This window comes from Antechinus flavipes, chromosome 5, assembly GCF_016432865.1.
Source record: "Antechinus flavipes isolate AdamAnt ecotype Samford, QLD, Australia chromosome 5, AdamAnt_v2, whole genome shotgun sequence".
Lineage (NCBI taxonomy): Eukaryota > Metazoa > Chordata > Mammalia > Dasyuromorphia > Dasyuridae > Antechinus > Antechinus flavipes.
In genome coordinates this window covers 267748672-267773115 of record NC_067402.1, presented here as the reverse complement: position 1 = coordinate 267773115, position 24444 = coordinate 267748672, and the positions used below count along the sequence as shown (strand labels likewise).

The 24444-nt window shown below is 36.3% G+C and overlaps 1 protein-coding gene across 2 annotated transcripts in view; it reads left to right on the top strand.

Moving 5' to 3' along the window:
- Window positions 1-14632: 14632 nt before the first annotated feature.
- The window catches only part of CEP83 (centrosomal protein 83), a 109534-nt gene continuing 99722 nt past the window's right edge, over window positions 14633-24444 (top strand). The window contains exon 1 of one of the 2 annotated variants that reach the window (XM_052000494.1): window positions 14633-14854. The gene's annotated coding sequence lies outside the window, so the exon portion shown is untranslated. The remainder of the gene's footprint in view (window positions 14855-24444) is intronic. The other variant, XM_052000496.1, reaches the window with a different exon arrangement.

Below are 24444 nucleotides of genomic sequence, written 5' to 3'. Positions count from 1 at the left end.
TCTACATTTTCTGATAGAAGGTCCTAAAGATATCCTTTCATGGGACATTTAAACTTTCTGATTTATTTCTCCTCTCTGGGCCAGGGTTTGAAATGTGAAAACAAAATGGTGAACAGGAAGAGGAAGAAGAGTTTGGGGATAGTTCCTTCTGCTGGGCTGAAGTGTTGCTATGACAACTGGCAGTGGAAATGAGAGCATCCATTCTCTAATTTACTTTGAGGAGAGGGCAAGAAGAGGGGATAGAAGAACTAAGTGGCCATTTGCAAAGTTTTGCCACAGGGCCAACCCATTTTATGGCAGTGAGGAACATACTGAAATAATAGAGGATATGCTATTCAAAATAGAATGTTCCATTCCTGAGAAATAAAAGAAAGATCAGATCAACCAGTTTCCTTGGTGATCTTATAGGTTCTAAGTGCTTTTGCCCTTTTATCAAAGGTAAGAATGAAACTATTGTACACACTATGGGATAAGCAGCAGGAAAAGAATATTTCTGATACATGGCTGGGCAAATACTTAACTCATCTGACATTCTGACATAGGAATTATTAGAACAGTATTGCTACTTTTATTCTTCTGTTTCTATAATCTCCTAGAAAGTTGGCATAAAATCCAGCTTTTTAAAAGTCAATTTTATTGAGTTTTTCTTTTGGATCTCAGTGTTCCTTATGCTCTTTTAATTATTTGCTCTTCCCACTAATTAGAGAATAATGGTGACATTTTTTTCTTGGGTAAATATGCATGCAGTTCTTAAAAGAAATCATAGTTTGATCATTTAGTTTTAATATTTGGCTAGGAGACTTTATTACAGAGATGTTATAGAAATGGATGCATTGAATTTTTAAATATCTGGGGGTTTATTAGGTAGGAGGTATGTATGTACATATTTTATATGATAAAAGACTTAAATCAATAACAAGAAGCTTGGAAAGAATGCTTCCTTTGAAGCTGGAGGACTGGGGTTCAGAGGTGTTTATCACTTGCTTATGTGACACTGGGCAAGGTACTTAGACCTTCCTCAGTCTCATTTTCTTCCTCCATAAAATGCTGAGGTAGGATTAGTTGGCTTTTAAGGTTCTACTGAGCTCTACATCGATGAACTCTAGGAATTACATGTTCTGATTATAATGTAGGAAGATAAAGTATTTCATGTTATGTACTCTATACATTTTTGTATAGAGACTACATTGTTGTTCACACCACACTACATTCCCCTGCTTTTGAATTAATATATATTTGGAGATCAGGCTTCTGGCAACCTCAAATATCCAGAATATAGACATGAATCTCTTCTATTATATCTTGCAAATAGATATGGCTATCCTAAGAGCATTTGTCAATTGCTTTCCTGAAACTATTCAGCAACTTTGGTGTTAGTGGAATCTTTAGAAGGATTTCTGGGTGAAGTTGAGTCCCGATCTTTTATCATCCGGTTTATATGTCATGTGGTCATCCATTCTTCAGATGACATACTTAGGGGCTATTGATCTAGTGTTAATGAAAGTTTGTCTCATAAATTAACTCACCTATTTCTTACCATTTTAGGGGTATGTTAGTGATTATTCTGAAAACTATATTGTGCTTATGATGCAAGAACTATAAGAATTATCTGAATGTTAATCAGGTAGCAAGAATTTATCAGGTGCCTACTATGTGCCGGTCTCATTGCTAAGTGCAAGGGACACAAAAAAGGGCAAAAACACCATCCCCCTGTTTCTTGTATGTATATGGTAATTAAATGTTTTCTCCTCCATTAATACCACTGATCACTTATGTACAGAATTAATACATATGCTATTTCATTTGATCACAGAAACCCATGAAGCAGGTGCAATCACTATTTCCATATTATAATGAAATTGGGGATGAAAGTGCCACTGAAATGAAAATAAACTTGAAGCACAAAACTCATAGCATGATCAATTTATTAGCAAAAGAAAATTTGCCAATAAGGTGTCAGCTTCCTTAACAAGCTAGAACCTGAAATTGAGACTGACATCATTTTTATTTTAAATAAAGGAAGAAATACCCCCAAACTGGAGGGAAGCATCAAAGATGGGGAAAAGAATGCAACTGGTTACAAAGTCAGAAGCATCAGAGGTGTGGGGAACAATATGATTGGTTGGAAATAGGGATTGCAGGGCTAAGAACAATTCAGATTGCAGGGCTAGGAACAACTTCTTCCATCTTGCTGGGAAATTGATTGATTTAGTCCACCTGAAAATAAATAATGGTGAATAAATAATAAATTTTCCTCTAATTGTACAAACATAAGTAGTGATATAGAGATACTTTTCCTTTAAATTAGATTTATATGGTTTCTTTTAATTAAAGTGATTCCTAGGAACACTGAACTTTTAAGCCAAACTCACAGAAGAAGATGGAACTTTTGATGAACTTCTGAATTTAATTCAAAGACAAAGCAACATGACTTAGACATTTATATAAAATGCAGGCATCAGTGCAGAAAAGGATCAATTACAAAAAAGAATCTATTTTGATTTGTTCAATTTCAATTTTGATCAACAGGATAAATGTCTCCCAAAGATCACATATTTATAAGCTAATTCTTTAAGATTTTTAACAGTCATCAACAGTGGTGCACAATAATAAACCTTTCTGGTGCAAATTTGGAATAGGCTTTAATGCAGCAACCAATACAGGATCTAAATAGGATTGTTAAGCAGAAGGCAGTAAGGGTCCATTTACCAAGACTAAGTCATTTCCTGAAGCCAAGTGAACCAATAAGGAAGGTTCCACTAGGGGTTACCTGAGTAGTTGTGTCTCTGTCATAGTTTGTTGAATCCTATTGAGATAGACAGGTGAAGCTTTTTCAAGAAGCCTATGAGACTAGGCCTAAGTTACATGACACAGAAGGCTGGAACTTTGGAGAAGTATACTTGTATCAGGCTAGGCACATGTTGGGACCTGAGATGCCTCCCAGGTGTGCTAGGCCTCTTCCTGCAGGAACTAAATAAATGCTTTCTCTTTGTACCTGAAGATGTCTCTGATTAGCTAATTTAAGGAAGGGGGTCTAGCACCCATCCTACATAGTGTGTAGGACCTATATAGTCTCAATTTCTCCTGACCAGTTAATGTGTGAACAAAAAGATGGATTAAGCCTCTCCCTGAGTCACAGTGAGAATAAATCTTTGGAAGAAGATGGACTCATGTTTCAATTTAAAGTGAAAGATTCAAACTATTTGGAGTGTTCACGATGGATTTTTTTTTTTCAAAAAGAGAGATTCACTAAAGGAATCAAGAAAACTCAGCAAATATAAATACCATGAAATAAAGCAATACAGTAATCATCAGAAATAATAATTAACATCAAATTTCTTTGTGTCCTAGTAGTAACCCATTCTCAATGTCCATTTAGTCATCACATTTCATCTTGGGTTCCATGTATGCCATGTAGTTGTCTGGTCCTTGCAAAGAACTTCTCTAAGGCATTCAGAAATTAGACTTTGTTCTCAGGGCAGCTCTGAAAGGCACTCCTCCTAAATAGATTTGCTTCTTTAGTTCCAAGTCATTTGCAGAAGATCCTAAGTAATTTTGCTGAAATCTGCCAGTGACAACACTCAGTCCAATTTAATAGAACTTTATAAATTTGCTTTTCTAATAACTAATTCATGTGGTGAAAACCAGCTCAAGCCTTATTTGTTTTAATTTTTAAAAAAATTGTATAGCTTTTTATTTACAAAACACAGGCATGGATAATTTTTCATCACTGACCCTTGTGAAACCTTTAGTTCCAACTTTTCCTCTCCTTCCCCCCACCCCTTCCCCTAGATAGCAGGCAGTCCAATACATGTTAAATATGTTAAAGTATATGTTAAATACAATACATCTATACATATTTATATGATTATCTTGTTGCCCAAGAAAAATCTGATTTAGAAAGAATGTAAAAATAACCTGAGAAGGAAAATAAAAATGCAAACAGACAATAACAGATAGAGTGGAAATGCTATACTCATTTCCCACAGTTCTTTCACTGGGTGTAGCTGGTTCTCTTCATTACTTAACAATTGGAACTGATTTGGATCGTCTCCATGAAGAAAGCCACTTCCATCAGATTTGATTGTGGTCATATAGTATTGTGGTTGGAGTGTATAATGATCTCCTAGTTCTCCTCATTTTACTCAGCATCAGTTCATGTAAGTCTCTCCAAGCCTCTCTGAAATCATCCTGCTGGTCATTTCTTACTGAACAATAATATTCCATAATATTCATATACCACAATTTATTCAGCTATTCTCCAATTAAAAGGCATCCATTCAATTTCCAGTTTCTAGCCTCTAAAGGACTGCCACAAACATTTTTGCACATACGGGTCCCTTCCCCTCCTTTAAGATCTCTTTGGGATATAAGCCCAGTAGTAACACTGCTGGATCAAAGGATATTCACAGTTTGATAACTTTTTGAGCATAGTTCCAAATTGCTCTCCAGAATGGCTGGATGTGTTCACAATTCCACCAACAATGTATCAGTGTTCCAGTTTTCCCACATCCCCTCCAACATTTGTTATTATCTTTTCCTGTCATCTTAGCCAATCTGAGAGATGTGTAGTGGTATCTCAGAGTTGTCTTAATTTGCATTTTTCTGATCAATAATGATTTGGAGCACCTTTTCATATGACTAGAAATAGTTTCAATTTCTTCATCTGAAAAAGTCTGTTCATATCCTTTGACCATTTATCAATTGGAGAATGGCTTGATTTCTTTTATATTAGATTCAATTCTCTATATATTTTGCAAATAAGTCCTTTATCAGAACCTTTGACTGTAAAAATATTTTCCCAGTTTATTGCTTCCCTTCTAATCTTGTCTGCATCAGTTTTGTTTGTACAAAAACTTTTTAACTTATTATCAAAATTTTCTATTTTGTTTTCAATAATAATCTCTAGTTCTTCTTTGATCACAAATTCCTTCCTCTTCTACAGGTCTGAGAGGTAAACTATCCTATGTTCTCCTAATTTATTTATAATCTTATTCTCTATGCCTAGATCATGGACCCATTTTGAGCTTATCTTGGTGTACGGTGTTAAGTGCGGGTCGATGCCTAGTTTCTGCCATACTGATTTTCAATTTTTCCAGCAATTTTTGTCAAATAGTAAATTCTTATCCTAAAAGCTGGGGTCTTTGGGTTTGTTAAACATTAGACTGCTATAGTTATTATTTTGTCCTGTGAACCTAACCTATTCTACTGATCAACTAGTCTATTTCTTAGCCAATACCAAATGGTTTTGGGGACTGCTGCTTTATAATATAGTTTTAGAACTGGTACAGCTAGGCCACCTTCATTTGATTTTTTTTTTTCATTAGTTCCCTTGAAAGTCTTGACCTTTTGTTCTTCCAAATGAATTTTGTTATTTTTTCTAGATCATTAAAAGTTTCTTAGGAGTCTGATTGGTATAGTACTAAATAAAAAGATTAGTTTAGGTAGTATTGTCATCTTTACTATATTTGCTCAACCTATCCAAGCAGCTCAAGCTTTATGATTCTAATCTTATTAACAACAGAGCTACAAGAAGAACAGGGAGTAAGTAGGTTCTAGGAATAGGGCTGCCAAAAAAGGACACTAAAACAGATTTATGAAAAACACAAAAGAGACCAGAAGGAAGGTCAGAATGAATCCCTGACAAATAGGACAACTTGAAAAGTTATTATCTTTGGTTCTTTTCAACAAAGGTGTGATTCAAGGCAATTCCAATATACTTGTGATGGAAAATGCTATCTGCATCCAGAGAAAGGACTATGGAGACGGAATATGGATCACAGCATAATATTTTCACCTTTTGTGGTTGCTGTTTGTTTGCTTGTTTGTTTTTTTTCTCATTTCCCCCATTTTTAAATCTGATTTTTCTTGCACAGCATGATAAATGTGGAAATATAGTTAGAAGAATTGCACATGTATAATCTATATTGGATTACTTGCTATCTAGGGGATGCAGGGAGAAAATTTTGGATCATAAAGTTTTGCAAAGGTGAATGTTGAAAATTATCTTTGCATGTATTTTGAAAAATAAAAAGCTATTATAAAAAAGGAAAAAAAGACAGTTATATCTCAAATTTATTATATACCTTAAAGGAAAAATAGCTGTATATTTTAGAAATTCACATATTCATGTATAATACTTTCTGTTCTGTGTATGTGGAAATGTTCATTTTACCTGATATTAAGTTCAGAATAAAAAAATGATAGTTTTTTTCTCAATTGTATTTTATTTTCCCAAATACATATATAATTTTCAACATTCATTTTTTAATATTGTGTTCCAAATTTTTTCTCCCTCCCTCATTTTCATCTTCCCCCAAGTCAGCAAACAATCTGATATAGGTTATACATGTACAACATTTTAAAACATATTTCCGTATATGTCAGACTAAAAGGGAAAAATCATGGAAAAAAAAAGCAAGCAAGCAAACAACAACAAAAAAGATGAAAATATTAAGCTTTTATCTACATTTAGTCTCTCTTTGGATGAGGACGGCATTTGCCATCCCAAGTCCATTGGAATTGTCTTGATAACTACATTGCTAAGAAAAACTAAATCTATCATAGTTGATCACATAATCTTGCTGTTACTGTAAATAATATTATCCTACTTCTGCTCATTTCACTCAGCATCAATTCATTGGAAGTTAAAATGATAATTTTTGTAAAAATAACCTATTTATACCTTTTGGCCCTGTAATGCTGGTACTATATATAAGCCTCAGGAAGTAAAAAGTACCTTTTGTAGAAGAAACTGGAAACAAACAGGGCATTCATAGACTGAAGGATAGCTAAACAAATTGTGGCATATGGATATGATGGAGTATCATTATATTGTTAAGAAATTATACCTTTGAGGAATTAAAGGAATATGAAAAGACTTATTTGAAAAACCAAGAGAATATGCACAATGACTATGATTGAGAATAAGTCAGTAGCTATGGACTATGTGTTATATTATCAAATATAGCATGATTATGTAAGCTCCTGGAAAGTATCTTTTTGTATCCCTAGTACTTAAGAGTACCAGATACATAGGTAGTTAGTAAGTGTTGATTGATTGATATATGTTGCCTTCTTCTGACTCAGTTGTATCTCATTTCTCTCTTGATCTGCTTCTCTCAAAATCACTTCTCAAAGTGAATCCAATAAACTGAAGCTAGTCTCAACTCACAAGTCACCACCGTACAACTAGTATTTAGGTCTCAGGGATATCACTCAAGAAAAGTGCCCCATTACTTGGACCAAAGAGAAGTTAGACACACACAGATCTTTTTCTTCCTCTGTACACACACACACACACATACACACACACTATATATGTAATATTCTCAATTTCTTCTTCCTTACCCATTATATCCAGTCAGTTGCTAAACCTTGCTATTTCTATTACTGCAACACCTCTCAATTAGAACCTTTTCCTTCCTCACACAGATACCTTACCTAGATGATCTCAACAGCTTCTTAATTTGTCTCCTAGCCTCATTTTCTCCCACTTCGGTTTATTCCACACACAACTATTAAAGTAATTTTCCTTAAGAGCAGATCTACACATATGCCTCTAAAGCCTCTAGGATAAACTATAAACTCTTCTGTTTATCTCTTAGAGCCCTACCCAGCCTGGACCCAATCCCTCTTTCTACTTTAACAGATATTACTTCCCCTCTGGAATACTTCCTTTCAGCTAAACTGCCTTGTTCTCCATTCTGCCCAGAAGAGACAATATATACATGTTAGCTACTGGTACTAGTAGTATTATTTCAGGTCAGTTTCAGTTCTAAAATTTCATCCTCTTACCATCACTCCTAACTACCACCATCTCCTCTCATCTCCATGACAACAGCAGCCATCCCCCGTATCTGCAAGGCACTCTCTCATAGAGGGCCTTTCAAGTTCCACCTTCTGAATGGGGTCTTTCCTGCTGCATGTCTTTTCTCTAAAAGGCCCTCTTGTGTGTTATAGTTATATATATATATATATATATATATATATATAGTTATATATATATCTATGTACTTATTTTACATTTGTGTTGTATATATTTTTATGTATACTTATATCCCTCATTAGAATGTAAGCTTGCAAATATAGTTGTTTTTTACACACACAAAAAAAACCCACACGCTCACCCAGTGCCTAGCATAGTGCATTACAGATACTTAATACAAACTGATTGATGAATCCTCATTTCTGAAAATAAAGACCTACCATTAAAAAGGACCTTGGAGGCCTTCTAGCTGAGGCATCAGCAGGTTAAATGAATTGCCCTCGTTCAGACTAGTGGTAATCATCACAGGTGAGATTTGAACCCAGGTCCACTGAATCCAGGGCCAGTCCTCTTTCCAGGGATAGTGAGGGACAGTAGAGTCACATTATTATCTGTACTATTAGACTTGGTCAGATAATTTAATCTAACTCGTTTTTTAGAAATGAAACTAAAGATCAGTTCCTGATTTGATCCACTTTCTCATTCTTTTCCTCATAAATCTTAACCCTGCCATCTTTTCATCCCTTCCTATCCCACAAAATTACACCTGGAGTATTTTGTTTTTTAGTCACTGTGGTAGGCACCAATGAAAGACAATAAAAAAAAAAAAGCAAGTAAGAAGCAAAAACAAGACCTGGTATGGAGCTTGAATAGAGTGAATAGAGAAAAAAGGGCTGAGATCTCACCAGGAATGTGCCCCATTGGGATCTTCATCTAGCATCCTTCAGCATTTACTATGAATCCTAGCTACTTGTTACCTGTATGATCTTTACCATTCTGGGGCTCCATTTTCTTGCTTGCAGAATGAATCATCCCTTAGGGAGAATGTCAGACTATGAGGCCTGCTTTCAGTCAATCCTTTGCAGCCATCATCTAAGGAAGGGATAGGATACAGGGGTGCAAAAGCGCTGGACCCCCAAAATATATTGGGCTTCCAGGATTCTCCCATATGGGCTACCAAATGTTGAAGAGCACTGTTATCCTAAGGTGTCTCAAAAGACTTTGTAGTCTTGGACCAGCTCCAAATCAAAAGACTAAGATTTTAATACGCTGTGGTAGAGGGCTAATTTCCAAAAGGGATTTTTTTAAGCTATTAAATGAACAAGGGGAAAAATATGAGTTAAGTTCCCTAGTGGAAGTTGCCACTAACAAGGGAGATATTTCTGATAAACAATTGATGTCATAAGGTGGGTAAATTCTCAAATAAGTTAATAGAGGGATTATACCATTGACTGCTGGGCTAAATTCCAAAAAAGAGTTAGCCATGTGATAGGCTAACCTTAAGGTCATTGTGACACTCTGGCTAATCCCAAAAGAAGGCAGGGAAGAAGCCAGGTACCAGATTCTTTTATCGGAGAAAAATAATCTCAGGTGTTAACATCATAAGTTAGTTGGCCTTCTTATTGGATACAATAACTGGAGTCATGATAATTTTGTCAATGTGAGGAATTTAAGAAGGGTTTGCTGCAGTAAAAGTCCACTTAAGGGTAACTAAAAGTCTATGTAAGAACAGAGGCCCACTTAAAGACCAGATAATTCTGTCAGAGCTCCTTGGCTTCCAGATTGTGCACAGTAATTTGGGTTCTCTCTCCTGTCAATGCCCAAGAAGCAACCCAGGTCCTAGGGTCTTTTAGCATCCCATCAGAAGCAGAAGCTGATGCGTGTGGAGATGTCACAAGAAGACCAAGAAAAGAAAGCTCTTGCCACCAAAATCTTTGGCATTGTCAAATGATTCAATATCATAAACTGATAGAACTTATCAGTGAAAATGATATGAAAGAAGAGGCATTGTCCTAAGAATCACCAGACTTTTCCATCTCACCTTCAGTCAAAATCTTTTTTATAAGGTATCGCCCCATTGGAATGTGTGCTCCTGGACAGCAAGGGCTTTTTTATTTGTCCCCCCAGGGCTTAGCACAGGCTTTGTACATAGTACAAGTGAGGAACAAATTCACTGGTTCTTTTATTTATCCATTCCTTCCTTTTCACGTTATCCTGCCGATTTGTTTTCTTCATGGGCTTATCCCCATGACGACCCTAGCAGACATGGAGAATCAAAACTGTGTGAAATGATAAACTGAGGCCATGTTAGTTAAGAGACAGGACATTGCAGTTGGGATTAGAATGGTTATTCAATAAGCATTTACTAATCATCATGCTAAGCACTGGTAATAGGAACAAAGGCAAAAGATTGTCCCTGGTCTCAGAGAGCTCACAGGCTGAGATTGGGGGAGGGGAACAGGGGAGATAACATGCAGAAAAACAAGGTACAATTAGGATGTATTAGAGATAAATGGGAGTACACAAAGACCATGACAGAATGTGCTGATTGGCTGGACATTTTTAATTTTTCCATAATAGTCTTAAAGATAGCAATGACTTGATGTGATATGACAGACATGGTGGGCCCCAGCGGGTTTTTGGAAGAGGATGTCAATCCAATTGAACAAATTAAAATTTTTACTATGAATTTGGCATTGATGCATTAGAAAAGTAGATGACCATTTTCAGAAATACTTCCTCCCAGCAGTACAACCCTCCCCGGTGCTCATTATTCCAACATTCCTGCCACTAAAAAAGGAATACCTCTGGAATTATTAAGTCTTAGTTCTGTTATTGACTTCTTTAGCTAATATTTATTGAGCACCTGCATTAAGTATACAATGTGAATAAATTTACATATTAAATTTATATAAACGGAAGTCACAAAGTGGTTTACAAACATCTCATTTAACCTTTAGAGAATGTTTTCATAGGGGATAAAATATGAAAATACTAGCGCTTATATTTACCCAGTCCTTTGGTGTCCTTAGAGGCAGCATGGGGATGTAATTCACAGCATCTATCTCCCAAGATTGTTGTGAAGACCATATGAAGTAATAGTAAAGTACTTTGTAAATTTTATTCATTCAGTCATTTTTAAGTTATATTTGACTCTATTAAGGGTTTTCTGGGCAAAGATACTGGAAAGGTTTATATCATTTCCTTCTTCAGCTCATTTTACAAATTAGTAACAGTTAAAGTGACTTGAACAGGATCACACAGCTAGCAAGTGTTTGAAATCAGATTTGAACTCTGGAAGATTAATCTTCCCAACTCCAAGTTTAGCACACTATCCAATAAGGCACTTAGCTACCCTATGTTAATCTCAAACAGCTCTCAGTTATTATTATCATTATTATAATCCAATTCTATTTACTACTTATGAAACAGGCTAAGTCATTTAATTGCTGTGTATCTCAATTGTTAGATGATCTCCTTTCTAACTCTCAATTCAATGAACAACCCAGGTCTTTTGACTTAAGTTTTTTTCTTTTCTTTTTTTTTTTTAATTATATTTATTACAAGATATATGCATGGGTAATATTTCAGCATTGACCCTTGCAAAACTGTCCCAACTTTTCCCCTCCTTCCTCCCATCCCCTTCCCTAGATGGCAGGCAGACCAATACATGTTAAATATGTTAAAAGTATATGTTAAACCCAATATATGTATACATATTCATAGTTATTTTGCTGCACAAGAAAAAATCAGACTTAGAAATAAGGTAAAAATAATCTGAAAAAGAAAATAAAAATGCAAGAAGACAAAAACAGAAGGAGTGGAAATGCTATGTTGTGGTTTACACTCATTTCCTATAGTTCTTTCGCTGGGTGTAGCTGATTCTCTTCATTATTGAACATTTGAAACTGATTTGGTTCATCTCATTGTTGATGAGAGCCATGTCCATCAGAATTGATCCTCATATAGTATTAATGAAGTATATAATGATCTCCTGGTTCTGCTCATTTCACTCAGCATCAGTTCATGTAAGTCTCTCCAGGCCTTTCTGAAATCCTCTTGCTGGTCATTTCTTACAGAACAATAATATTCCATATCATTCATATACCACAACTTTTTCAGCCATTCTCCAATTGATGGGCATCTACTCAATTTCCAGTTTCTGGCCACTTCTAGGAGGGTTGCCACAAACATTCTTGCACATACAGGTCCCTTTCCCTTCTTTAAGAGCTCTTTGTGATATAATCCCAGTAGAAACACTGCTGCATCAAAGGGTATTCACAGTTTGATAACTTTTTGAGCATAGTTCCAAATTGCTCTCCAGAATGGTTAGATCCATTCACAACTCCACCAACAATTCTCACATCCCTTTCAACATTCATCATTATCTTTTCTTGTCATCTTAGCCAATCTGAGAGGTGTGTAGTGGTATTTCAGAGTTATCTTAATTTGCATTTCTCTGCTCAATAATGATTCGGAGTACCTTTTCATATGACTACAAATAGTCAAAATGACTAAGTTTTTATAAGTTTTCACATAAAGCATCATTTGTTACCTCGAGGTTCAATGTGGATCTCTAAGTAATATGCTATTTACCACATGGCCTTAAATCTCATCTCATGCAAACTTTCATGGTTTAGAACACAAGAGATAATACACAAACCAAATTGTAAGCATATCTAATTAAGGTGTAAACAATATAAATTATAGGGGAGGCAGTGTCCTGTACTGCCTCTAGGGGAGTAAAGTATAATTCTCCTTTGATACTTCAAGTTTCTTAGCACAGAATGAAGACAATCATGGTCCCAGCAACTTACTGTGAAATGTCCCCTAACCTTAACTCACCTTCAATCTCTGTCTCTCCCCTAGTCTCTTAAAGCAGCGCAGAGGGCAACTGAAACAAAGTTTCTGGAGTAACATGGAAGGACTCTATGGCAATGTTATGGTCCATCTGCTGCTCAGGTCACATCAGCATTCTATCAATCATTTTTTCCCTGGTGATGTCACTACGATGTAAGCTCATTGTTTTTAATCTTTCTGGGTATCCCAGTGCTTAGCACTGCTACATCAGATACCACAAAATGTTATTAGTATTAAAATGCCAACAATAATAGCACCTACCTTCCAGGATTATTGTGAGGATGAAATGAGATAATAATTGTAAAGTATTTGACACACTTTAGTGATGAGGGCCTGAGTAGTTGGGTGTTGTTGGCAAAGACTGAAGTATTCATGGAATTATTCTCTGGGGAAAGCAGGGAAGGCCACAGATGGGCAGTCTTCCTCTCTGTGGAGATTGTGGGCAATCCCGTCTTTAGAAATTTGAGTTATGTCCTTGGGGTTAAATTTCCATATAAATCTGTCCATGGCTCACACCATTTATGCTGAACCGCTTTTGGGTCAGTCCATCCAGGTACTTTAACCTGTGATCTTTCTTCTCCTTCTTCCCCCTAGGCCCTATGGTGTCTCTCCATTTATGGCTCATCAAGTATCTGATTCTTTCTCCTTAGAACTAACTCTTTTAGGGTGCTAAACTCCTCTCTAAGGGCATACTCCAACCTCATGGGATGTTTCCTTTCTCTTAGTTAATTGTAATTTGTCTTTTCCATCATTAATTGTTAAAACCTTACTGCCCATATGCTCTCCGGATTCTATTTCATATTTACCACTCCTGGTGTGTATCAGTTTTCTTCATTTTTTCTGTAATCTCTTCTCCTAAATAAACCTACCTTTCATCAAAGAGAATGGCCACTGTGAATTTTTCACAGGACTGAACCCCAGTATTTAGTGCCTACCTCTCAGCACTTGGTGTTGAACCCCAAACACATCATTTGGCTCCTAAATCGCATCATTAGGTGTTTGATAAATATGATTATTTTTAAAATGGGAACAATAGTACCCACGGCTCAGAGACATGACTATTGGGAGAATCAAATGAGATAGTGACTGTAAAATGCTTAGCCCAATGCCTGGCATATATTAGGTGCTATTTAATATTACTATTATTAAAACAGGCTTAATAACACCCACCTCCCAGAGACATGGCTGATGTGTGAATCAAATGAGCTACTAATTGTAAAATGCTTAGCACAATGTCCGACATATAGTAAGCACTACGGATAAATGTTGGCTATCATTATTGATATTTAAAAAAAAAATTTAAAAAATGAAAGCACCCACCCCTATTGAGGGTTTTTTGTGAGGCTAATATTTAGCCTGGCACAGAGTACGTGCCTAATAAATGCCTGTTCCCTTCTTCCCTTTGCTCTATGATTTAGGGGTAAGGGTCCTGAAGACAAAAACGTGGCCTAGTGAAGGTTGTGAAAGGCGCGAATGAGAGGGTCAACTTCTCCTTGGACCCTAAGCTCCTCTTTTCCTCGAGCCTCCTTTTGAAATTGCCTCTTTCTTTTCCCTCCACCACTTCCCGCCTCCCGGATGCCTCCTCACTCCCCCTCCAACCTCCGTAGGATTGTTCCCACCATTTCAGGTTTGAAATCGCGCCTTGCGTTGCTCCTCCCCCTGACGTCATTACATGAGGCGGGACTTCCTCTCCCCCCAATCAGATTGCGAAGAGCGCAGAAAACCGAGTCAGGTTTCGCTGCGGAATCGCTGGACAGTCCTAGCCCGCTTAGGTGAGCGCTGGGGCTGTCCCGGCCGAGTCCGAACAGGTAGCCGGCCTAGAGAAGCAGCCAGGCCCTTCTGAGATGGAGGTCTTCGCGCGCTGTCGAGGCGGCTTCAGCTAGCAGACTGGCGGGGGAGGGGGACACTGCGAGCTTCCTGGGACCGGGGGTGGGGAGTGCATGGGGAGGAGGCGGGGTGATGTCTCTCGAGACCTTTTGCGCGTGCGTTTGCGCGTGCGCGTTAGCGCTGTCAATCCACAGGGCCCGCCCCGCGGAGCCCGCGCGTCCTCGAATGTCCCGTGTGGGATGTCAGTTTAACCTCCATGATTCGGAGTAGTAAGCCCCACGGAGACCCCGGGCTGGAGCTGCGGGCATGTTGGCGGGAGGCGGCGATGTCCGCAGCCCACATGCTTTCCTCCCGCGTCCAATGTGTGCGCATACTTTGAAGGGATCGTAGAGGAGCGTGGTAGGTAACCGGGATGGGGGAGGGGGAAGGGTCACGGCCTCGCGTGCGCCCCACATCACCTCACGGGTGGCCTTGTTCCTCTCCCTGCACGTAGCCCCTCGCTGGGAACCTTGGGCTATAAGAACGCTCAAGATGTGGAATGGAAGAAAGGGAAGTCGCCTTTACTCCTATCAGGCACAGCCGGGAGGGAACCCGACGTTCTCCTTACAGAGGGGGAAACTGAGGCTGGGACAGGGGAAGAAACGCAGTAATGTAAATCTAGACCCAGGAAGGACCATAGAGGTCCTGCAGACTCATCTCAATGTAAAATTGAAGAAAATTAACTGAAATCGAGAATGAGAAGGGAAATCGAGGCCGAGACGTTAAGAAAATTTATCTTAAATCGAGAGCTAGAAGGGACCTTACAATATAGCTCAGTTTTGCAGATGAGGTTCAGCAATTTGGGATCATAAGATCTCAGATTTAGATCTTAGAAGAAACCAGCCTTAAAAGGAGATAATTTAGCTCGGTGCCCTCATTATACACAGGAGGGAGCTGAGGCTGAGAAAGACTGAGCTTTGCCCGAAATCAGAGTTTGTTAAGGCACATTGCTGAGGCACAAGTTTGTAAGTTTCTGGTCTAAGTGACGTCCGAGCCCCGCACTTTCTCCGCCTGGGCACCTAGGCTAGGGCAGAAATAAGTGGATTAGAATCAGCATCTGACTGCAAATTACGAGCTCCTTCTGTAGTGTGGTGTAGTGGAAAGAATACCGAAATTTATATTCAAAAGAATGGTTCTGGTTCTGCTGGCGTAGTTAAATTTAGTAAAGTTTATGGTACTAGACTTAAAGATAGGAAATGTTTGTTTTGTTGTTGTGATTCTAAGCCTACCACAATACCTAGAAAGTAGTAGATGAATTTAATTAACCATATGACTTCACCCCATCTTGGGTTAGTTTTCGCCCCTGTAAATTGAGAGAAGTGGACTAGATTGCTTAAAAAACAAAACAAAACACAACAAAACAAAAAACCTTTCTTGAGCTAAAGTTATGAGACTATGATACAATAGAATTTATGCTCCTGAAGAATCAGGACTATTTCCTTTTTTTGCCTTTATCTCATCACTGTGCCACATACATTATAGATTGTTAATAAATGCAGATTAAATTGAATTGTATCCTATTATGGACATAGGCATAATGTCAGAAAAGAATATTCTTGATTGTGTAGTCAGATAGATCCAAGAATGGGTCTGTGATAGAAAAATACATAGCAACTTTTCCTAAATGCCATTTATGACCTTAATACTTCCTGTCGTGTTGTAACCCCATTGAGAGACTTGTTAAAATTCTTGAAGTTAATTCCCCTGCTGTGGTTGTATGTTACTCTTTTGCTAAACTTCTAGCTTCCCATTTTCTAGTTTAAATGATTTAAATGATCTGCTCTTTTTAAAATGTCAGCTGTCAGAAAACTTTCATATAGTGGAGGAAACCTTATTTAAAGACAATAAAATACCAAATTTTCAGGTAGAGATTATTAGTGTTGGGAGAGTGCAGATTTTGGGTAGTGTTTTTAATGATGTTCATTTTTTGTATGATTTACAAATGTTTGGTTTTGTGCATACAAAGTACTTGAATAAAACTTAGCAACTAGAGTTTCAAATTGTTTAAACAGTGTTGCCTGGCAACATTATCTGTAAACAAGCATAATGTGCTGCAGTTCAATTTTTAAAATGAAATATTTTACCTGCAATTAGTTTTTGGATTCAAAGAAACCTAGCTACTACAGTGTTCAGTTTTGGGAGTATGTTGAGTTAGTTTTTAGGTGATTGTATTGATCTCTACATTTCTCTGGTGGTGGGATTTGATCCAAGCACAATTTTGGGATAGTTTTATACTTGTTGAGTTTTTAAGGAATGGCACCAAATTGTTCTAGTGAGGCATACTTAGATTTTGACATACTGTTTGATTTTAAGAAGGAAGATAAGGCTTAGAGTGGATTATATTGGATTTTTCCCTTTCTAATTACATAAAGGATGACAACTGATCTTTAGGAACATCTCTCCCCCCAAAAAAACTACTATTCTGGTCTATACAGAATAGTAAACAGATCAAAGTATGATTACATTCAGTAGATTAAAATCTGTGTGCAGTGTTATTTTATTTTAGTTTTATGCCTGTGCCCAGCACCTTATTTAATAAATGCTTGTTGAATTGAATTTTGTTGAAAATAGTTTATTTATACAGTATATTCGGAGACTGGGATAGCCCTGATAATGAATTCAGTGTAGGTAATCATTGTAGCTTCTTCCTTAATTTCCTGAAAATCTTAATAACACCTTGCATTGATATAGCACCTTGTGTTGTTGATTTTTTTTTAAAGCTGTCATGTAAATGATCTTAATTTGGTACTCACAATGATCTTATGCAGTAAGCAGAGTAGATATCATTTCCATTTTTCAAATGATGAAATAGAAACAGAAAGGGCAATTAGACCAGGGTCATGTGGTTAGTAACAACTAGAAAGGAGGTTCTAGCAGGGAAGGAAAAGATAAGGTCTAGAAGAGCTACAGTGGACAACCCATTTTTTAAGGAATCAAAACTCATCTTTTGGGGAGATTCAAGGCACCAGAAATGTAAAATAACTTGGAGCAAAACAGAAAATTTAAAAATAATTGCAGGAATTATTTGTCAGACTTAATCTTTCTGAGTTTTCTTATTTCTTTGATCCAGTTTTTTATAGTGGAAAGGAAGTTTGGGAGTGTTCTTATAGGGTCATTGTTACTTATTTCTTTCCAGCTTTCCTTTAGGTTTGAAGGAATTCTGAAATGAATCTGCCTAACCCCTGCAGAGTAATTTGGGATTTTATAGAAAGAATACTGGATTTGAGCGAGAAAACTTGTGTTCTGATGTTGACTGTGATCTTGGTCAAGTCATTTCATTTCTATAGCCACCAATTCTCTCATCTGTGAAATGTGTGTATGAGGGATGGAAGGAAAAATAACAGAAGAGATTTTGATATCTCTATAGCTCTGATATCCTGTAATCCTGTGGCTCTGGAGACAAGGTTCTAACTTGCTTATACACTTGTTTGTAAATTGTAAACTTTTTATAAAATATCTATTTTATGTAATTGCTTTCCTTTGTAATTCTATGTATTTTTATTTTATACATTTAAAAAAACTTCATTTTGAAAAGGGGCCTGGAGCATCACCAGATTCTCCCAGAGAGGTCAAAGACATAAAAGCAGTTAAGAACCTCTGTTCTACATCCTGCTTTGTATTTTAAAAGGCATTTTAATTTCATTGTAATTATTCTTGTAAATTTTCCAGAACGGGTTAGGTGCCATGGTTACTATTCTTAAATTTCTTAATTTGAATATGTATAATGTATGAAATGGAGCTAAACACACACAGATACAAATATGTATATTTATGTGTACATGTGTTTATAATGGGTGTATACACATACATGCAGATACAAACATGTTAAATAGTTATTACTGAATAAAATTCAGAGTCCTTAGTTTCACGTTCCAAACCCTTACTCAATTGTCAATCCATGTCTCCAGTCATATTATTCTAACATGAACTGCCCTCCCACCAAATGGACTCATTCGCTGTGTGCTTTGCTGATTCAAATTCTTCCTCAAACCTGGAATGCTTTTTCTTTTTTTCCTTGCCTTTCTAAATCCAGCCCAGTGGAAATATGTCTGTTGCACCATCCAGGAGTTGCCCAGGTCAATTAACTGGCATAAGTTGCTTTGTAAAGTTACTTATATTTTTATGTCCAGGTCCTGTTTCCCTGACTAGATTGTGCAGTCCTTGAGGACAGTGAACATGTATTCAATCTTTTGTATCTCCAGTGCTTTATATAGCAAATAAATGTTGGATAATGATAAATGTGAATGTCCACAATAGACATCTCTATTTTTCATCCCTCCTTTCCTTGCCTCTCTTCTCCTTTTAGTATATTAAAGTTGAGAGTGAAAATCGTAAATGAGGAAAAGTCAGAAATAAAGAAAAAGAAGAGTTCATAAAGGTAGGGAATTTGTTTGAAGGGGAAGGAAAATTTCCTGTTCCTAGAAAGCATAAAAAAATGTGAGACTTTCCCATGGTAATAACCCCTATGAAGATTCCTTCAGGAATACTGTTCCACATCGATTAGGTTTGGGAATTTGGTCATTCTCTCACCATCATTAATTACTGTTTTGTAATATCAAAAAATGAAAAATAAATATATATATTTTTAAACAGTGAACCCAGAAGCTTATGAATTTTCTCTTTTTTATTTTCCTCTGTGATCATAACTTAAATAGCAGTATTATTAGATATCAGATTTTGTTTATTTTTAGATTTTATCATAAAGTTAATTAAGAATTTATTTCATATCTATTAGTGTTTATATTGTTATACGGGCTCCCTTAAGTTTAGAGTCTACTCAGATTGCCTGTATTTCTTTCAACTAGGCTATTGTCATTGAGGAAATTATAACTATCAAATTTAGTAATGATTTTGTTTAGGCTGAGGCAGAAAAGCAAGCTTTAAAGGATAAGAAAAACCGTAAACTCAATTACTATAAGACTCATGAATTATGAATAAATATAGATCATCATGTCAAATGCAATGGATCATGGAGACCATTTCTATTCCAGCAAGTGGTATATCTAAAATCCTCTCTCTCCAAACCCTCCCTTCCATCCTCTAAGAGCTTTTTCTTAAAAATTTTCAGAGAAGCAAATTCTAAAATTTTATTCAGAAGTATGGTTTTGCAACTAATGCTGATTTTTTTAAAAGAATGTATCAGATGATGTGAGGGGTTTTTAAAAATTTTAAATATAAAATAACTTGACAATATTTCTGAAACTTTATTTTGATTGCTTCAGCCTTTAGTTTTATGTCAGTTTCTTAGCCTGTTACTGCAGCTTCTTAGTTATTGCTCAGTAACAAATCAGCAGTATTACATAGCAACCATTTAACACAGTAACAGTGTACTTGAGGGATTTGTCTCATGAGTCCTTTCTCCTTCCTTGCTTTCTCTTTTTAACAAGGTGATTTTAATAACCAATGCTGTGAAATGAATCATCTATTTTAACTTTTTAACTAAAAAAGAGGCCTAGGACATTGTTGGAACACAATTTGATAAAGGTTGAGTTGCTAAATTTCAAGGCAAAAGTAGTAAATGTACTTTGATAATTAAAGTTTATGAGTGGAAGATTAATTACACTGTATGTGAAGAACTTATTAAGGGAAGGGTTCAAATAAAGGTTGTTCATCTAACCTGGATTCAGAAAGTTTGCGCAAAAGCCAGTTAAGTAAATTTTAGGAGTCAGACACTTAACACACTTGATGAAAGTATGTAGAGCATTGCATCTCAATTCTGAAGGCTTTGATCAGTAAGCAGAATTTTTTTCATTTAATTCTTTATCTTATTCCAGTTGAATAATACAACCCAAGAAGCCACTGACAGATGTCATCAGCCTTTGGTTTGAGGGTCTAGGTGTAATGTCAATGACAGATAGGAAGAAGCAAACCGGTGCTTTCAAGATATAAGTACAACAGAATGGTGATAGTGCCAGGAGTTCTCATCCCAAGTCTGTTCTTGTGGATAACATGATCGAATCCCAGATTTTCATGAAGTTGAAGGCCAATTTATACATATATATATTCATACCTACATGTGCATTTATGCATTTGTACTCATCTATATAAATAGATAGGTATGCATATATAATCTTAAGAGTAAGAAATTGCTTTGATTAAAGGCAATATAGTTGTTGAGGTGGATTAAAACACTAGACATTGAAATTATGTTCTACATTAAGGAAAAGCCTCAGTTCAACAGAATCTGTTATGATAGGAACTATGTAGGATTGAGCCATGTTGCTTTTTCAGACATATATCCTAGATTTTGGCCAAATATCATAGGATTATGAACTGACCATAAAATTAAATTATCAAAAACTAAAACATATATTTTTTCATTAAAGTATATAAAGTTTATTAATAAAATACTTACAGTTAGATTACCTAAAAAAAAATCCTCTAAATGTTGTTCAGTATTTAATGCATAGCATTTTATAAAAGTAAAGAAAGCTTCACTATACAAATCTCTACAGAAATCTGCACTTAGAAATAGGATAGATTGTCTAATATGCACAGCATTATCTTCACTACCCAAATCCTATTATCCTTCCAAATTGAATGGATCTCCCCGATTTAAAGCTGTGTGACATCGACAAGAGATTCAGGATCAGAAAAACCTACCTTTATTTATGAATCAGTTCAGGTTGGATATTGCAAACCTTGGTTCACTTTGTGTAATATAAACTGCCAGAATAAATTCCTTTCTGTTATGAAAAATAACAGAACGCGGTGATATAACATTCCTTTATTTGTTCAGCAGTATTTCTCATACAGAATGCTTGGCTTCGTTAAGAAGATCCTACTTCAGTTCCTAACTTGAATACATTGTGATTTGTACAGCTAACTTAAATTTTTTTCCTACCTCCATTTTCTTATCTGTAAAAAGGGAATTAAAAGGAGCTCCTTCCTAGAAGAACACTGGTGAAAATCAAATGGTAGAGCAAAATGTGCTTTGCAGATTTCAGAGCACTGTATAAATGTGGGACTTTTTTACATATTTTTACATACAGCACAATGAGCTGGGCATTGAAATTTTAGGAGAGAAGATATTTACAAGTGACTATAATTCAAAGATAGAATGCACTAAATTGCCCAAGAGAAATACACACAAAATGCTATGGAATTGTAGAGGAAGGAAATTTTACTTTTGGCTGTGGGCAGAGAGAAGGCTTTGTATTTTTTTTTTAAAGGGCTAGGCTGTCGTACTCTGCCTTCTTGAGAAGTCTATAGGTAGGAAGAACAGGGCTCCTAGGTTCTGAGTGTTTTCATACAGCCAGGTAAAAGCTGTCAGTGGCATTTGAACTGAGTCCTAAGGAATTAGTGCAGTTTTGACTTGGATGGGGGAGACAGATGGAATAGCACAAACAATAGCAAGAAGGAGGAAGAGTGCATTGGCTTAGGAAATGGCCAGGATAGTTTTTCAGGAAGATAGAATTTGTAAGGAGAAATAATGGGACATTAGGCTGAAAGGAGAATTTGGAAGTATTGAATACCAGGAGGAAGTTGTGTTTTATTTGGGAGACTGAGGAATTTTTGAAAGTTTTTAGTTTTTTAATAGAATGCTAGCTGAGTGGTGATGCTGCAAGCTATCATAGTGCCTTTAGGAGAACTCAAGTTTTCTCAGAACCAATCTTACTCTGTCTAGCATACAGGTCTTTGAACCCCACAAACCTTTTTGGTCTTTGGGAGTCAGCTTGACTTCTCAGTTTAATTTCTGACTACTTTTTCTGATTGTGCTACTGCTGACTTTGGTGTTAAATTACAATATTACAAATAAAGGAATTAAATATGTACATGTGCATGCTTATGTATACATATATATATATATACACACAAAAACATATATATATATGTTCTTATTTATTTTGTTAAATATTTCCCAGATTTAAAAGAATTTTAACTTGCTTTTTTAAAAAAATTAAGTTTCAAATTCTCTACTGCCTGTTCACTCCTTCCCCCATCTTTTGAAAAGACAGGCTATGTAATATCAATTATACATGTCAAGTACAAAATATGTTTCTATATTAGCCATTTTGCAAAAGAAAACACAATAACAAGAAAAACAAATTGAAAAAAGTATGCTTTTATTTGCATTCAGGGTTCATCAGTTTTCTCTCTGGAGATTGAGACCATTTTTCATCATGGATTCTTTGGAATTGTCTCAGATCATTATCTCTGATCAATAGATCAGAGCAGTTACATCTTATTGTGTACAGTATTCTCCTGATTTTGCTTACTTCATTTTGTATCAGTTCACATAAGACTTTCCTTGGTGTCTATTTCGAATATGTTCTTCCTTTTCCTCTTGTTTCCTCTACTGCTGCAACTCCAGACCACAAGAATGCATTTTCTGAGGTTAATTTAGAGGGGGAAATAATAATAATCAGAAATATTAAGGAGTATAATAATTGAAAATATGTATTAAAAGAAGACTATCCATTATGGATGTTTGTGTATCTCAACTTGTTAAGTTACACTCTAGGATCTAGGCTCACCTTGCCCCCCATGAAGTCTATACTGGAAGATGCTGCCACTTTTTTGGCCTATCATAAGAACAGCATGTCCTGCTGCAGAACAGGATGATTCGGATTTATCTAGGTGTTTGGATTACATTTATGGGTTTTTCATAATCTTTTGTAATACTGTTGACCAGTTAGTAATCTCCATAATTTTTGGTAGACTTTTGGCGTCTGACTCATAATCCGTAGTTAATCACTGATGAATTAGGTCCTTTCTGTGATTCCAAAGAGGAGAAGAGACAGATAATTCATATGGAACAGGGTTTTTTTTGTTATTACCCTCCAAAACAGAATACTTTCTCAATTCACAAAAGGCAAAGACATGGTCAGAATTTTGATTTAAAAAAGTTAATCTTGGCAAGAGTATTTAGCACTGAAGGAATAAAAAAATTGATATGAACTTTAGATCAAAGATCTTGAAGTAATGACAGAACTAGAGTAGTTAGAAGCAAAATAGAAAGTAGATAACAGATGTGCAAGTTCCAAATGTAAAGGACTTGCAGCACTAAGACTCCCTGGAACTGTAGTGGGGACAGAAAAGCTGAGAAATAGGTGCATTATTAGCAGGAAGAGCAGGTACAATAGAAAAGGTTTCAAGTTTTTGTGCTGGAAGTACATCAATTCCTAAACATGTATTGCACTTTTAAAATGAAATGTCTTTGAACTAATCATTTGGCCTATTATGTGCCAGGTTATTACCCTAGCTGCTAGAAATATTAAGACATACAAACGAAAATCAGTGTCTGCCCTCAAGCCCTTCCCATTCTAAGGACTATTTGTTAGAAAGATAAATAGTAATTTACACAGTAAATTTTATAGTAATTTGAGGAAGGAGAGGAACACTAAATAACTAGGAGGATCCTGTCACACAGGTGCTCTGTGTCAGAGGTGATCTTGATCTGAATCTGGAATATAGGAGGAATTCTGAGGTGGGAGATGAGGGTGCCTTACACACCTGAAGGATGGTCTGTGCCAAAAAATGCTGAGAGACAGCTGTGTGGATGCCAGCTTTTAGGAGGATGCAGGTAGTTAGGTGACAGTCATTTATTACATGCTGACTATGGGCTTTCTATGCTAAATGATGGGTATTCAAAGAAGGCCAAGAAGCAATATCTGCTGCCAGGAGCGCCCCATTTGACAGGAATGTAGGCATTACAGAATAACAAGGACCTTGACTTGGGATCTTTGGTAACCTTTAAGCTTCAGCTTCCCAGAAGCTTTTCCCTCCACTTTTGCTCAAGCTCCCTAGGCTTTTTCCTTTAAGATTTTATGAATGTTTATCATTTTTTCCCTTTATTCAGCTCCCAATTTGTCTTTCCATATGGAACCTGCTAGTATTGGTGCTAACAAACATTTTTATATATCGATAATGATCTCATGTAGCTGAGTAAGGTATCATTTTTATAGTGGAGAAATTGGGACTTTGGCAAAATATGTAGCACTCAAAAT